At 44.7% G+C, this 14944-nt stretch overlaps 1 protein-coding gene and 1 long non-coding RNA gene across 5 annotated transcripts in view; one reads left to right on the top strand and one right to left on the bottom strand.

The window, feature by feature from the left end:
* Nucleotides 1-14944, bottom strand: part of Galnt17 (polypeptide N-acetylgalactosaminyltransferase 17) — a 447914-nt gene that overhangs the window by 67818 nt on the left and 365152 nt on the right. The gene's annotated exons all lie outside the window — the stretch shown is intronic.
* Nucleotides 1790-14273, top strand: LOC143270475 (uncharacterized). 2 transcript variants are annotated; one of them, XR_013047654.1, is made up of 4 exons: nucleotides 1790-1898; nucleotides 2227-2463; nucleotides 8088-8236; nucleotides 12720-14273. It is a non-coding gene; the product is annotated as an uncharacterized LOC143270475 (long non-coding RNA). The 2 variants fall into 2 exon arrangements; XR_013047653.1 differs by lacking the exon at nucleotides 12720-14273 and adding an exon at nucleotides 10479-10642.

A 14944-nucleotide genomic window follows, 5' to 3' on the forward strand; every position in this document is an offset into this window, starting at 1 on the left:
GGATGCTCAGCCACAGGAAACGGCCATGGAGAGCGAGCTCAGTCTGGAATCCAGCTGACTGCCTCAGCGCCCACAGTCGGTTTCTGTTGAAAGCTGTGTGCACCTGATTTGATGATGTTACCTCTACCTCCTGCCATTTGTTCTTGACTTGGAAGCCTCACTCAAGGGTACAGTGCTCTGCCCTTGACTCACTCACTCTCTCTCTCTCTCTCTCTCTCTCTCTCTCTCTCTCTCTCTCTCTCTCTCTCTCTCTCTCTCTCTCTCGGGAACTTCAGCTGACTGTCTCAATGGGGCTTCCCAAATTGGTTTTTCTAAGATGCTATAAATGCCCAACTTAATAATGTTTTGTCCTCTGTCTTTCTCTGTCATTTTCTCTCTCTCTCCATATATGTATATATGTATGTATGTGTATATATAGATATGTGTGCATATGTATATACATATATGTATATATATTCTTTTATTTCGGCTTACTATGCATTCATCAAACTCACTCATTCAAAGCTAAAAGCACAGCCACCATCAATCATTCTCTGATCCAAACAACACACGGCACGACGTTCCACCCCTTCTAATCATATATTTATATTTTGAACCCATCAATGTATTAAATCACTGATTAGTTCAGAGCGCTCATCTAACTGTCTCTTGGAAAGCCCTCCCAGATAAACCCAGAGGTGTGTGCACTGATCTCCCAGATGCCTCTCCATCTCTCTCAGCTGACAATCATGATTAACCATCACAAAATTCAAATGACGGCATGGCTGGACCAAAACAACCAACAACAAGTGATCAGCCCGAAAGTAGACTCAAACTTGGCCAGTCCCCTGCCTCAGCCGCCCCAGCCACCACGCCTGGCTCTTTTGCAGTAGTGGTTTACTCTTTAGTGCAACTCAAAGAAATAGAACCAATTTCTTCTGAGCTGTTTCTGCTTCTTGGTGAGGGCCATCCTGTTTCTTCTGAATAGATACCACATTCTCCCGTCTGACCCGGGAATCTATAAACATCGTTTCTCATCTGTGTCCTGTGTTAGAAATAAGTTAGTTGTACCTTCAAGCTCTCATGATTGTACATTTTATATTAGTAAATGTTTTCTGGGGCTTCAGATATTCCATTTGTCCACATACTTTTGTGAGTTCAATGAGTCCACAATGGGACGCTTAGCTTCTAAGGGCAAGCAAAGAGGTTTTAATAAACTTTTTACCATGGCTCCATCTTGGACATCAGGAAGTAGCTGAGTAGCTGGTTTCAGACCAACCATCTGCTCCATTTCTGCTGGACATGGATCCTGGATGTATCCATCCTTTTCACCTTGATGAAAGACTCGGTGATTCCTTAAATAAAACTAACGGAAGGAGACTGGTTTGGACTGAGTCCCTGCATTAGTTCAAATGGACCCAGAGTCATTCATGGTGAAATTCCACACCACCAACTGAAAATTAAATTGCGTGTTTGACCTTGTGGGAAATCAGAGAGTGAAAACAGACAAATCCTAAAGAGGCCAGTGTCAGCCAACACGGCAAGAAGACTGTTTCTACTGTTGTTACCTTTAACTTTGCTTTTGTGTCTCTGTGTGGGTATCTGTACCTGAGTATGGTGCCAACAGAGGCCAAAAGAGGGTGTGAGATCCTCCTGGAGCTGGAGATTGTGGTGGTTTGAAATAAAATGTCCCCCAAAGGGAGTGGCACTATTAGGAGGCGTGGCCTTGTTGGAAGAAGTGTCACTGTGGGGGGCGGGGCTTTGAGGTCTCTTTTGTTCAAGCTTCCTCCAGCGTGCCTTTCAGGTTACTTCCTGTTGCCTGCAAGATGTAGGGCTCTCAGCTATTCTCCCAGTGCCACATCTGCCTGCATGCCTCCATGCTCCCCACCATAACAATAATGGACTGAACCTCTGACACTGTAAGCGAGCCACCCCAATGAAATGTTTTCTTTATAAGAGTTGCTGTTGTCATGGTGTCTCTTCCTAGCAATAAAACCCCCCACTAAGACACAGAAGATTGAGAGCTGCCTGATGTGGGTCCTGGGAACTGAACTCGGGTCCTCTGCAAGAGCAGGAAGGGCTTGTATCTGCTGAGCCACCTCTCCAGGTCTTCTTTTAACTTTGAAGAGGGCAGTAACTTTGGAACAACCAAGCTGTTGGTGATTCTTGGTGTTTTACTCAGTCCCTTTCTGCCTATAAGGCCATTCTCCTCCACTCTGCCCATGAAAGCACTTTTTTTCCTTTCAGAATGAGGTGAGATCATTTCTTCAATTCCATCTATACCTTACAGAGCAGCTTCAGGGAGGAAGGGTTTATTGGGGGTCACAGTTCGAGGAAACAGGCTGTCCTGGTGGGAAGGCGTGGTTGGCAGAAGCTTGAGGCAGCTGGTCCCGGTGCATCCGAAGCCAGCGAGCAGATGCAGATGAATGCTGGTACTCAGCTCACTTTCTCCTTCTTATTGAGTCCAGCACCTCAGTCCACTGGGTAGGTGCCACCCACAGCGGAGGGCTTCTTACCTAAGTTAGCCTAAGCACAGCCATGCCCAGAGGCTTGTCCCTTGGGTGAGCCTCCATCCTGTCAAGTAGACAGCATTAACCATCACAGCCACCTGAGTCTTTAAATGTGGTATATAATTTTGTCCTTTTATGTAATCCAAACTGGGAGCAAGATGAATCAAAATAGTATATACCCCCCCCATGTATGTACTGTGTGTGTGTGTGAGTGTGTGTGTGTGTGTGTGTGTGTGTGTGTGTGTGCACATGGATGAAGAAGGGTTAAGGAGGATGAGGCAGCAGATAATAGCATCAACCCCATAAACCCAAGGACCTACCAAGAAGTAGTCTCAGCACGGAAGGCAGAGGGCAAGAGGGTGTCAGGCTGACTAGGATGGAAGACTGCAGAAAGACATGGATATGAACAGCACTCCTGGAGACAGGAGCGAGCACTTAGTCCCAGCGATAAGCTTAGATGCCACAAAAGGTCAATAAAACCAGACATGCTGATGGTGGAAGATGAGAAAGATGGGACAATTTCACTAAAATATATCGCAGCTGAGAGCTGCCTGGACCTTTGTCTGCTGGGAGCCGACCATCTGAGCACACTGGTCCCACACAGGACAGACCCAGGATAGGGAGGGGAATGTCGGCAATAGCGTAATGAATGAATTGCAGACCATAAACTCTGAGCCTGTTCCACTGTGGATTTATGTTAACTCTCTGTGCTTGAGCTTGGTTTTAATGAATCTTCCTTCCCACAGAATGTCTGTTCCTCCTGTTGGTCTTTTAAGGCATAGTTGGGACATAGTCTGGATCCCACACACTCTGCTACCCTCTTCTGAAATAACAGACCATTGCACGTGCTTCCGGATTAGTGTCTCTTTATGCCTCCTTATAAACAATTTCTTCTTTCTCTTCCTTGACAATAGCATTTGTGATTTCTTTATCTTTGAGGGTTTTTGTTCTCTCTCTCTCTCTCTCTCTCTCTCTCTCTCTCTCTCTCTCTCTCTCTCTCTCTCTCTCTCTGTGTGTGTGTGTGTGTGTGTGTGTGTGTGTGTGTGTGTGTGTGTAGGAAGCACTGAGCTACATCCCTGTCCCGTTTGTACCTTTTCTTTTGAGACAGCACCTCACTAAGTCTCCTAGACACTAATCCCAGAATTTCTCATGCCTCTGCCTCCGCTTCACGGGTCGCTGTCGTTGCAAGCCTGTATGACACTATCTGGCTGGACCTCCTCACCCTTACATCCTGATCTAGTTTCATTTCTGTTCCTGTAATAAAATACCCTGATAAATAGCACGTCAGGGTAGGAAGGGTTTATTTGGCCTATAAATTGGGGTTACAGTCCATCCCTGAAGGGGAGTCAAGGCACAGACTCAGTCACATCATATCTACAGTCAAGAGCAAAGAGAATAAATACATCTCTCCTTGCTTTCTTGCTCTCAGCTATCTAGGTTTCAGGACCCTTTGCCTAGAGAACGATGCCTCCTACAATGGGCTGGGCCTTCCTTCACCAATTAAAAACGAAGACAAATCCTCCACAGGCATGTCCACAAGCCAACCTAATCTAGAAAATTCCTCATTAAGACTCTTGCCTGGGCGAGTCTACTGTGTGTATCAAGTTGCCAGTTAAAACTAACCAGCAGAATACATTCCTTGTCAACCTGACATACAAATATGTCACTTTAAGCCATAAGTTTCCATGTGCTTGTCCCCCAAAGTCTAGTGCTAATATCGTAGTATAAAATACTGTCCATCACATTTCTCGAGAACCCAGCACTCTGTTTTCAACCTCGTAGGTGCTCTCTTACTTTGTAAACATAATTAGCCCCCATGGTTCTGTAACCATGGAGCCTACCCAGCTTGAACTGAAGTAATTAAAAAAAAAAAGTAGGTCCTTTTTCCTTAAACAGTATAGTATAATAACTATTTACATAATACTTAGATTCTATTACATGTGATTTTAAAATCTAGAGATGATTTAAGCATGTAGGGAGGACTGCTAAAAAGTTACACACAAATGCATGCAAAGAAAATCTTTCCTTCTTTTGAAACCAATTCTCACTCTGTAGCCAAGACTAGCTAGGCTTGAACTCCCAGGAATCCTCCTACATCACTACCCACTCCAGTTCCGTTTTTGCTGAAGTGATAAAAGACCCTTTACTAATGCAACTCAAGGGAGATGAAGGCCTATCTGTCTCACACTTCCAAGTTACAGTCCATCAATGCAGGGAAGTCAAGGCAGGGACTCAAGCAACCAGTCACATCATTCCCACAACCAAGAGCAGAGAGAAAATGAATACATGAATTCTTACTTGCTTAATCTTAGCTAGCTTTCTCTCTTACATGGTCAGGAACAACTTCCTAGGGAATAGCACCACTCTTGGTGGGCTAGACATTAATTAACAATAGATGGTCTCTTATACAAATGCCCATAGGCCAGGCTGATCTGGACAATTTCTCAATTGGCATGATCTTCCCAAGTGATTCTTGGGTGTGACAACTTGGCTTTTAAAACGAATATCACCACCACTATCCCCAGCTCTTACACCGTGTATAGAAAGATAAAACCCAAGGGGTGAAATATCTTAGAACCAATCCCCTGGTGTGGCTAAGAGTCAAATATATTGACTAAAGATCAAGACAAGGATAAACAATGCTGTCATCAAGCCAACGTTTCAAGATTTAACATTAGCACTGAAGATTGGGTCAGATCCGGTATAAAGCATATGGATCCCAAATTCAGAACATGTGCAGAAATTAGCCAGTGACTACTAGACACTGGAAAAGGTGGATGGTATGTAAACAACCAATAAAGGGTTACGATTGTCTGGGGCTCCATCCCCTCCACTATCCCTTTCCCCAGCTCTTCAGCCCACTCCTATTCTTTCATGTCTTGCTGTCTCTATTTTATTATCCATGTTTCTCTGGCTCATTTCTTTCATGTGGAACACAAAAGCCTGTATATTTCAGCAATGTTCTCTGGACTCAGATCCTATAACATGGGCTGTCCACTGATGGAAGAGAAACTGGCAAACGCCTTGTTACTGTTGAGGGTCGAGCTCTGGCTAGCTGACAAGGGCCACGGGTATCTCACTGTGTATAAGACAGGAACCTGGTGTCCTCCAACAGAACTTACCATTTTAACCATGGACCGCCAAATGGTCTCATTGGATTATGATCTCCCCTGCAATATGGATTCAGGGGAGAGAGGAGAAATGAGAGAGTGCGGGACATGCAAGAAACACCTGAGAGACATCAACATTGTAGATTCCATGATCATAAACCCATTCTTGGGGCTGGGGAGACGGCTCCATGGGTAAAGCACTTGCCACACAAGCATGAGGACCCACATTCAAATTCCTAGGACCCATGTGAAGTCAGACACTGTAGTGCATGTCTATAAAAGCAGCGCTATTACTCCCCAACGAGAGGGGAGGTAGATAGGTAGATCTCTGGAAGCTGGGTATCTTGGTGTGCTCATGACTGAATAAGAAATCCCGTGGAAGGTGAAGACAGAGACCAGAAGTTGTCTTTGACCTCCACATACACATGCCTGCACTTACACACACATACACACACACACACACACACACACACACACACACACACACACACACACGCTTCTAACAATACCATTCCTAATTTGAAATGCTCCAATAGCCACACATCACAGAAAGTTTTTTCAAAGAGAAAACATCAAAGACACAACTTTTAGAGCCTTCCCAGGTTACTACTGGCCAGCAAAGCAGGGTCAAGTTGTTTTGAAGTGCATGCTGGGTAGGGCCTGGGCTCCACTAGTCTAGCAACAGGCACTTCAGGCCCGAAACCAAACTCTTTCTGCAGCCATGCCGAGGTAAAAATAGCTAAAAATTTGGAGTCTGAAAAGACGGCAGTATTTTTTACAAGTATAAAATGAAATAGCGTCATTGCTTTTTGTAGATATAGTTTGGGTGTGGAAATAGTCTATGTTCTTAAAGGGATGGTCGTAAAATTCCTTCCTGAAAAGATCACCAGTTTAGGACAAGAAAGAGCTCTGGAGACTGGCCCCAGGGGAAGTCAAGAGCATATGGATTTGCTAACCAAGTGTGAAGGGATCTGGCTGAACCAGCCTGGCGTGGGTTGGCTGGAAAGTCTATTTGAGGCTGCTCAGCCAAGCCTGTTCCCGCCTCGCTCTGCAGGTACTCCAAGAAAGAGAGACGTGCAGGGGCTGCAATCAGCCCAACCCCAGATAGCTTCTTCTCTCTCTCAATTTGTTCTTCAATATCACCCCTTAGTAGGGTCCTTCCTGACCACCAATGCCCCAGCCTCTACCCAAACACCCATTCTTACCATTTCATTCTTTTAAGATTGAGTTTATTATTTGTGTGTGTGTGTGTGTGTGTGTGTGTGTGTGTGTGTGTGTGTGTACGCACGCGTGTGTGACTCGGTGTGTTTGTATGTGCACCAGCTCTATGACCACAGTGGCCACAAGAGGGCGCTGGATCCCTGAATCTGAAGTCACAGGAGGTTGTCTAGTCCCAAAGTGGGTGTTGGGAACTGAAGCAGTGTACACTCTTAACTGCTGGGCCATCTCTCCAGCTTCCAACCCCCTTCCTCAAACCCATGCTCTTTCCCACAACACTCAGTAACCTTCTTTTGGATAATCCCCTCCCCATTTGTTACTATCTGTGTATTTAATTACTTGATATCTAGCCTCCAGCCAGACTGTCATCATTATGACATCAGGTACCTCTGACTAATTCAGGTCTCAGAATAACAAGTAGCTAGCTTTCTTATATAGCCCAGGACCACCTGCATAGGTGTGGCATCTCCCACAATGGACTGGGCCCTCCTACATCAATTTATACTCAAGACAATCTGTCACAGACATGGCAACAGACCAACCTCACCTGATACCCTCAACGGAGACTCCCCTCTCAGATGACTCTAGGCTGCCAAGTTGACAGAGCTAAGTCTGGTATGTTAATGACATACTTTCTTGCCGCTGAGGAAAGAGACAGCACAGTCACAGAGGCGTTTCTTCCAGTGTGTAAGCATCTTATGAATAAGGAAGCCACATCTGTCCTCAGAGTAAGGAATGAAACTTCCTCAGGGCAGGGCAGGGCAGGGCAGGATGCAGGATGCAGGATGTTCTCAAGCTGGCAGGCTATTTTAAGACCAGAAGAGCTCAGGGGACAGAGAGAGGTCTGCACCCAGGCTGGAGTGGGGGAGGCACCCACTCCTGGTGTTGGGCACCAGGCAGGGTACAGACAAGATGAGCGTCCACTCATTCAATGCTCCAGTGGCAGCTGTACCACTCTCCACCCACACTGGCAATTATCTTCTCCCCTGAGCATCAGTTCAGACAGGAAATCGTACATAGGGGTTGCGCTGTGATGTCCAGAGGATAGGATGACATCCTACCTCCGAGGAGGGCTATGTGTGCAACTTTATTTAGAGCTAGTCTTTGCAGCTGTAATCAAGTTAACAGGAGATCTTTTAGGCTGGTCTCATCCAGTGAGACTGGCATCCTGATGAGAAGATTTGTTCTCTTTCCTGTTACTATGAGGAAATGCCATAACCAAAAGCAACTTAAAAAAGAAAAGGGTTTATTTTAGCTATTTGTTTCATAGGGATAGAGTCCATCGTGGTGGAGAAGGCATGGCGGGACAGCCAACAGGAAGCTGGCTGATCACATTTTCATCCACACACAGGAAGGAGAGGGACAGAACAGGAAGTGGAGTAAGACTATATATACGTCTCAAAGCACATTCCTAGTGAGGTACGTATTCCAGCAAAGTTGCACCTCCTCAAGGCTCTATAACCTCCCCAAACAGCGCCACCTGCTGGGGAACAAGTGTTTAAACACATGAGCCTATGGGGGACATTTCTCATTTAAACAACCACAGAAGAGGAGACACAAGGATATGGGGAGTGACATGTGACTGTAGGAGCAGACAAGGGAGGGATACTGATGCAAGACAGGGATACAAAGAATTTGGTGGTCACCAGCTGGAGCCAGGAAGAAGATGGGACAGAGTCTCATTGTGGCTCACAGAGGAAGTATATCACTCTCCATTGTAATTGCTCTCATGTCACTTTTATTAGACCATGGACCCATGTGATGTCACCATGATCACAATTTAAAGGGGAGAGGCCTGGATTCAAGAAAGGCAACCAGCCAGGTCTAGTGGCATGCCTGCCACTCTAGCCACTAAAGAGACAAAGAGCATCCTGGGCTACATGGTGAGTTCAAGGCCAGTCTGAGCTACATGGTCAGTTCAAAGCCTGCCTGGGCTACACAGGAAGTTCAAGGCCAACCTGGGCTACCTACTGAGATGCTGTCTCACAATTTAAAAAGTAAAAAGAGTGCTAGGAACTTAACCGTCGAATATAATACCAGGTGAAGCCTCCATTCTAAGCACAAATAGCCTTGGTCTCCCTAAGGACCTTTGGCAACTGACATGGGAACTATATGTATAGCTTCTCTTGTCACCGTGACAATACCTGACAGGCACCATAAAGGAGGAAAGGCTCATGGCTCCCACATCAGTCCACCATGGTGGCAGGGGCGGGGGTCCTGCTCATATTTTAGAGGACTAGGAAGAAACCTTAGATGGTGTCCAGGAAGGCCCATCACATCCAAGGCTCACCCCCAGTCACCTAGGCTCCTTGTCCTAAAGGTCCCACAACCTTCCAGATAGCGCCACCAGCTGGTGACCAAGTGTTCAGAGACATGAGAATGTGTTCAAAGACATTTCACATTCACAACATGATACACATCGACCCTCTTAGTGTCTCAAGAAGAAAAGAAAGGAGGGAATGTATTTCTCATAGAAGCACTTCTCCATGGGCCAAAGGATGGAACACCAGAGATGGATCTGGTTGGCTTTCCTGAGAGGTATCAAATACCCAAGTGGACGCTTGGGCATTCACCTGTTTTGCGGAGGAAGCTCTGGAATTTTAAACATTTGGATTAGAAGTCCCTCGAGGTGTGAGCCCACCACACCACCCAGAGCATTTTTGAAGGGGTATACTCTCCATCAGATTGAGGGCTGCAGGGAAGAGCTCAGAACATTCGTTTCTCCTTGTGGTGTGGTATTTGACATGCTTACACTAACAGAAAATAAAACAGTTTTATCCAACACAGAACAGAAACACTCTGAGTAGAATTTCCAATTTCTCTAGGAAAATAGTGAAAAATGGTAAGAACACATCAGGATTCCACCTTCTAGTCTCCTGGCCCAGAAACACAGGTATAAATCTTCACTCCGTCATTGAAGTCTTGAGTGGAGAGAATGGTATAAATTCAAGTTCACGTTTACAGGGAATCAAATTATTGCTTTATTCCCAGGGAGATGAATAAGAGTGACAGAGTTTCTGGAGTTGTAAAAATAGATGGATGCTTCTTATAAAATAACTCACAGACGTCCGCGATCATTTATGATCGAATCTGGCAGGCCAGGGAGTGGGCGAGTGAAATTCCAAACAGAATAACCCACATAATTTTCCAGCGGTAGAGTAAATGGTGTGGCTATTATGATAACACATTCTGGCAGTGCAAATGTATCTCCTCTTAATAGAAATACATTAGACGCCATTTATAAAAATATCAACAGAGCAGTTCTGTTTCTTGAACTATAGCTTAGACATAAACATCACACAATTTATGGATGAGGAAATCCAATTTCATGCCATCTCAAACACATTTTTGTTTATTACATAACTACAGTTCTCATATACAAGAGAGTGTGTGACATGAACTGTGTGTGTGTTGGGGAGGGGCATGGTACATGCCTTCCAATGTACATAAAGATTGCTGTAGGGATGGGAGGAACCCTTGAGTGAGTAAAATCCTAAGTGAATGTGTGTTGTTGACCTGGGATCAACCCTGTCAAGGACCCCAACGCCTCAAACCCATGGAGGAATGGTAAAGCCTTTTCCCCAAGGGTGAGGCTGTTCTGGTCAGTGTGTGGATGCTGGTAGCATGTGCAGAAAATGCTCACTTAGCTTTCTCTTCTCAGTTATTCACAGCCTGAAGACTGCTCCCTAGAGAGACTGCTCCCACTGAGGCTAGCTAGACCTGCCTCCTTGTTCTGCTGTACAGCATCAGCTCTACCTCCCTGTGTACCTGTATGCAATAACCTGCCTCCCTGTTCAACTCTATACAATAAACAGGTGGAGTTTCCCGGGTGCTGTAGTTTTTCTTCAGCAGAGAGCCCAGTCTACCAGACCCCAGCGTTTCTGTCTGTCTGTCAGTCATTTCTTCACTTCCTCACCACCCTAGTCAGATCCTAGTCAGGTCCAGGTCTCTGAAACTGTCGGATATGGCAGATTGCCAACACCCTTTCTATTACAAATGGGATTGTTTTTAGGAGATAAGCTTTTTATCCAACCCTGAGTATCTACTAGATCAATGGTTTTCTACCTTCCTAATGCGTTGACCCTTTAATATGTATTGTGGTGAACCCCCTGCAACCATAAAATTATTTTGTTGCTACTTTATAACTGCAATTTTGCTACTGTTATGAATCATAATGTAAATATCGGCTATGCAGGGTATCTCATATGTGACCCCATGAAAGGGGTCATGACTGACAGGTTGAGAACCGCCGTACTAGATGATGACATCACCGTCTATCAGCAGTGTTGCCATAGTTGCCCCAAGAGTGGAAAGATGAGTAGTAGGTCAAGCAGTTGGTGGGAAGCATTATGGAGCTCTGAGGCTTCTTGGACAATCACTCGATGTCTGTCTGTCTCACTGTTGCCATCTGTAAAATGAGATCAACAGTGACCAAAGTCATGGGTATCTCAGAAGCACCAGAGCCTGCACTGTCTGGAAAGTGCCACAGGTTAGTGCCGATCAAGGGGACTTTTGCATGTTTGCATTCATGCATGCGAGCATTCGTGTGTGTGTGTGTGTGTGTGTGTGTGCCCCTACATGTGGAGGCCAGAGAAGTCAACATCAGGTGGCATTCCTCAGGCACCATCCACCTTGTTCTATGTGAGACGGAGTGTCTCACTGGCCCGGAGGCCACCCACTAGGGCTAGGCCGGGTAGCAGGTATGCCCCATTGGTCTTCTCGCCCCTGACTCCTGAGTGGTGGGATTACAGGCGTGTATCACCATGCTTGTCTTAAAAATTGCAAACTTAGAAGACGGGATTGATGGTTTCTCACAATGCTAAACAGGCATCTTCTTAATACCTAGGGTATTAATACCTTAATGCCTAGGTTATTCAATCTCTAGGCATTTATTCGAGCAAAATCAAAACATGCATCCCAAAAAAAGGTTTTGAGGGGAATCCTAATAATAATTCCAACTGGAAATGACCCAACCATTATTCAGCAGGGAAATGCAAACACATGGCCACCTTGTATTCTCACAATGAATTCTTCCTTCTCAGCAATGGGAAGAATGAGGCACCTAGGGCCTGTGGGGATGGCTCAGTGGGTAAGGGTGACTGTCAAGCAAGTCTGGCGATCTGAGTTCTATCCTTCAAACCCACACAAATGTGAGAAGAGAGAACTGACCCCCCAAACTTGTACACATACACCCACTTCTCACACACACACACACACACACACACACACACACACACACACATACACACACACAAACACGATACTAATAAATAAAACCACAGCAAAACAGAATGAAGTTGGGTATGGTGGCACACCCCTTTAATCCTAGCACTCAGGAAGCAGAGAGAGGTGGATTTCTGTGCATTCGAAGCTAGCCTGGTCTCCAAAGTGAAAGCCTGTCTTAAAAAAAAATAGAGCTGTTGGTTCACACAGCAACAACATGGAAGAATCTCAGAAACTTGACTTTAGTTCAATGTGGCTAGCCACAATACAGTCAGAACATTCTGAAGCCATTTTCATGGGGTTCTGGCATCTTCTTCACCCACAGAGTATCAGAACATTGCAGGCTAGATGGAAGGGTCTTGGGAAGCAGAAAGAAATGATGAGCCAAAAGAGGCTCTTCCCAGGCAGATTATGTTCAATGTCACATTGGGAGATGATTGTAAAGGTTTATGCAAATGTGGGAACCCACCACTTAAGAATGACAATCACTATGGTTTTATGATATTAAATAATGCCTCCATAAAAATACATATAGGATGGGAAAATGACTATAATGGATTTGGACACATAAAAAGTATATTTAAAAAAATTTGACACCATACTACCAGGGAAATAAAATGACCTCTTTGGTCAATTTTAGAAGTTGCCATGGCACTAACATTTCTCTAAAAATGTTTAGGTATAAAGAAGGAATGAGCATTTCCCAAGCTTTTCTGGCGTGAAGTGTGAGTTTCAGCTGAAGAGGAAAGCTTTCTGATGAAGAATTACAGCTTCGAAATGGAGGACGGATGCAGATTGTTAAAAAAAGAAAATCACCATTTCCCAGGCACTAATGAAATAATGGATGTAGGGGAAGATGCTGGTGCTGCTGACATCGTTAATTAGATGAAAGGTTGATGGGGGATTCTATAATGGATCAGTCAAGCTGACAACACCGGAGTCCAGCACTGAATCTTAACAGCACTAAAGCAGGACAACAGGCATTGTGCTAGCTCTGCTAACGTGTGTGGCAGGAAGAGCACACACACCACCACCTACGGCTCGCTGGCAAGGGAGAGACAGAAGGGGAGAGAGGGAGGAAGGAACAGAAGAAGTGAAGAAAGGAGGGAGGAAGGAAGAGGGGAAATGAAGGGAGAAATGGGAAGAAGGGAAGAGAAAAGAAAGAGTAAGAAAGGAAGGCAGGAGGTAGGGTAAAAAGCAAGAGAGGGGGCATAAGAAGGAGAGAGGGAGAGAAGAATAAGAGAGAGAAGGCAGGGAGGATGAATGGAGTAAAGAGCTGTGGTGGTCTGAATAAGAACGCCCCCTCATAGGCTCATATATTTGAATGCTTAGTTGGTTTTCTCAAGGAGTGGCACTACTTGAGAAGGATCAGGAAGGTGTGGCCTTACTGGAGTAGGTGTGGCCTTGTTGGAGAAAGTGTGTCACTAAGGGTGGGCTCTGAGGATTCAAACCCCAAGCCAGACCCAGTGTCTCTCTTCTTGTAGCCTGTACAACCCCCAGCTACTTCTCCAGCACCACGTCTGCCTCTGTGCCTCCATGCCTCTGCCATGATGACAGTAGACTAAACCACTGAAACTGTAAGCCAGCCCCAACTAAATGCTTTCTTTTAAAGAGTTGTGGTAGTCATGATGTCTCTTCACAGCAACAGAACAGAGACTAAGACAAGAGCAAAGTGAGAAGGGGGAGAGGAAAGGAGACAGGGATGCAGAATGGAAGTGAAGGAAGGAAGTAGAGAAAAAAAGAGGGAGGGAGAGATGGAAAGAATGACTAGAATCAACTTTCTGTATCTAAGTACTGGGGACATGGCTCAGGGGTAGCGTTTTTATGATTGACTTCTGGCATATAAGGAAGATGGAGACGCAGAAACAGAAGCACCAAGCAAAAACCCTTCTACATCTTCAGTAGAGAGTAGAGTCTCAAGTTAAAAGTGCCAAGGGGAATCGATTTTTCCATATCCAGACTGTGCAAAACTTTGTAAGACAAATGACTGCTTCTTTAAACATAGGAAAGATAAGTGGAGCTGGAGAGATGACTCAGTAGTTATACAGAGGACCCAAGACTGGTTTCCAGCATGCATGTTGGTATCTCACAACCACCTGTAACTCCAGCTCCAGGGGGCCAAACGCCCTCTCCTGGCATCCACAGGCACCTGCAATCACATGCATGTACCCCTACACAAACATGTGATTAAAAACAACAAAATAAATCTTCAAAAAAGATGAACAATATATAATCATGTGGGGAAGAGATTAAAAGATACTTAAGAGACATCAAGAAAGTGTGATGTGTAGGCAGGCCTTGTTTGAAGTCTTATTTGAACAAACCAAGTGTTAAAACAATGTGCCTTTTGAGAAAATGTGACAGCATTTTGAGAAATATTTTTGTGAAAATATGAATATTAAATTTTGTTAAATGTCATGTTACATCAAGTCTATTATGTTTTAATGAAGTCTTTATATGTTAGCAGAGAGCCAGAAGTAGTTTTAGGCTAATGTATTGGAATTTGCTTTTAAAACACAAGGAAGTTACTAGAAAAAAGATCCCAAACACATAGCAAAATGTTGACATTCATTTAAGTTGAGTAATTCATGCATTTGGATTCATTATATTGTTCTATTGTTTTTAGTGCGTTTCAAATTTCCCTAAGATAGTGTTAAATTACAAGAAAGGAAATGGGGACTGGAGTGATGGCTCAGTGGATAAGAGTTCTTCCAAAGGACCTGGGTTCAATTCCCAGCACCCACATGGCCGCTCACAAACTGCCTGTAACTCAAGTTCCAGTGGATCTGACTCCATCACACAGACATATATGCAAGCCAAATACTAACACATATAGAAATTATATGAATAAATAAATAAATAAAAATTACAAAATGGAAAGGAAAGGAAGGAGACAAGGAAAGA

The sequence above is a fragment of the Peromyscus maniculatus genome, chromosome 23, assembly GCF_049852395.1.
Source record: "Peromyscus maniculatus bairdii isolate BWxNUB_F1_BW_parent chromosome 23, HU_Pman_BW_mat_3.1, whole genome shotgun sequence".
NCBI lineage: Eukaryota > Metazoa > Chordata > Mammalia > Rodentia > Cricetidae > Peromyscus > Peromyscus maniculatus.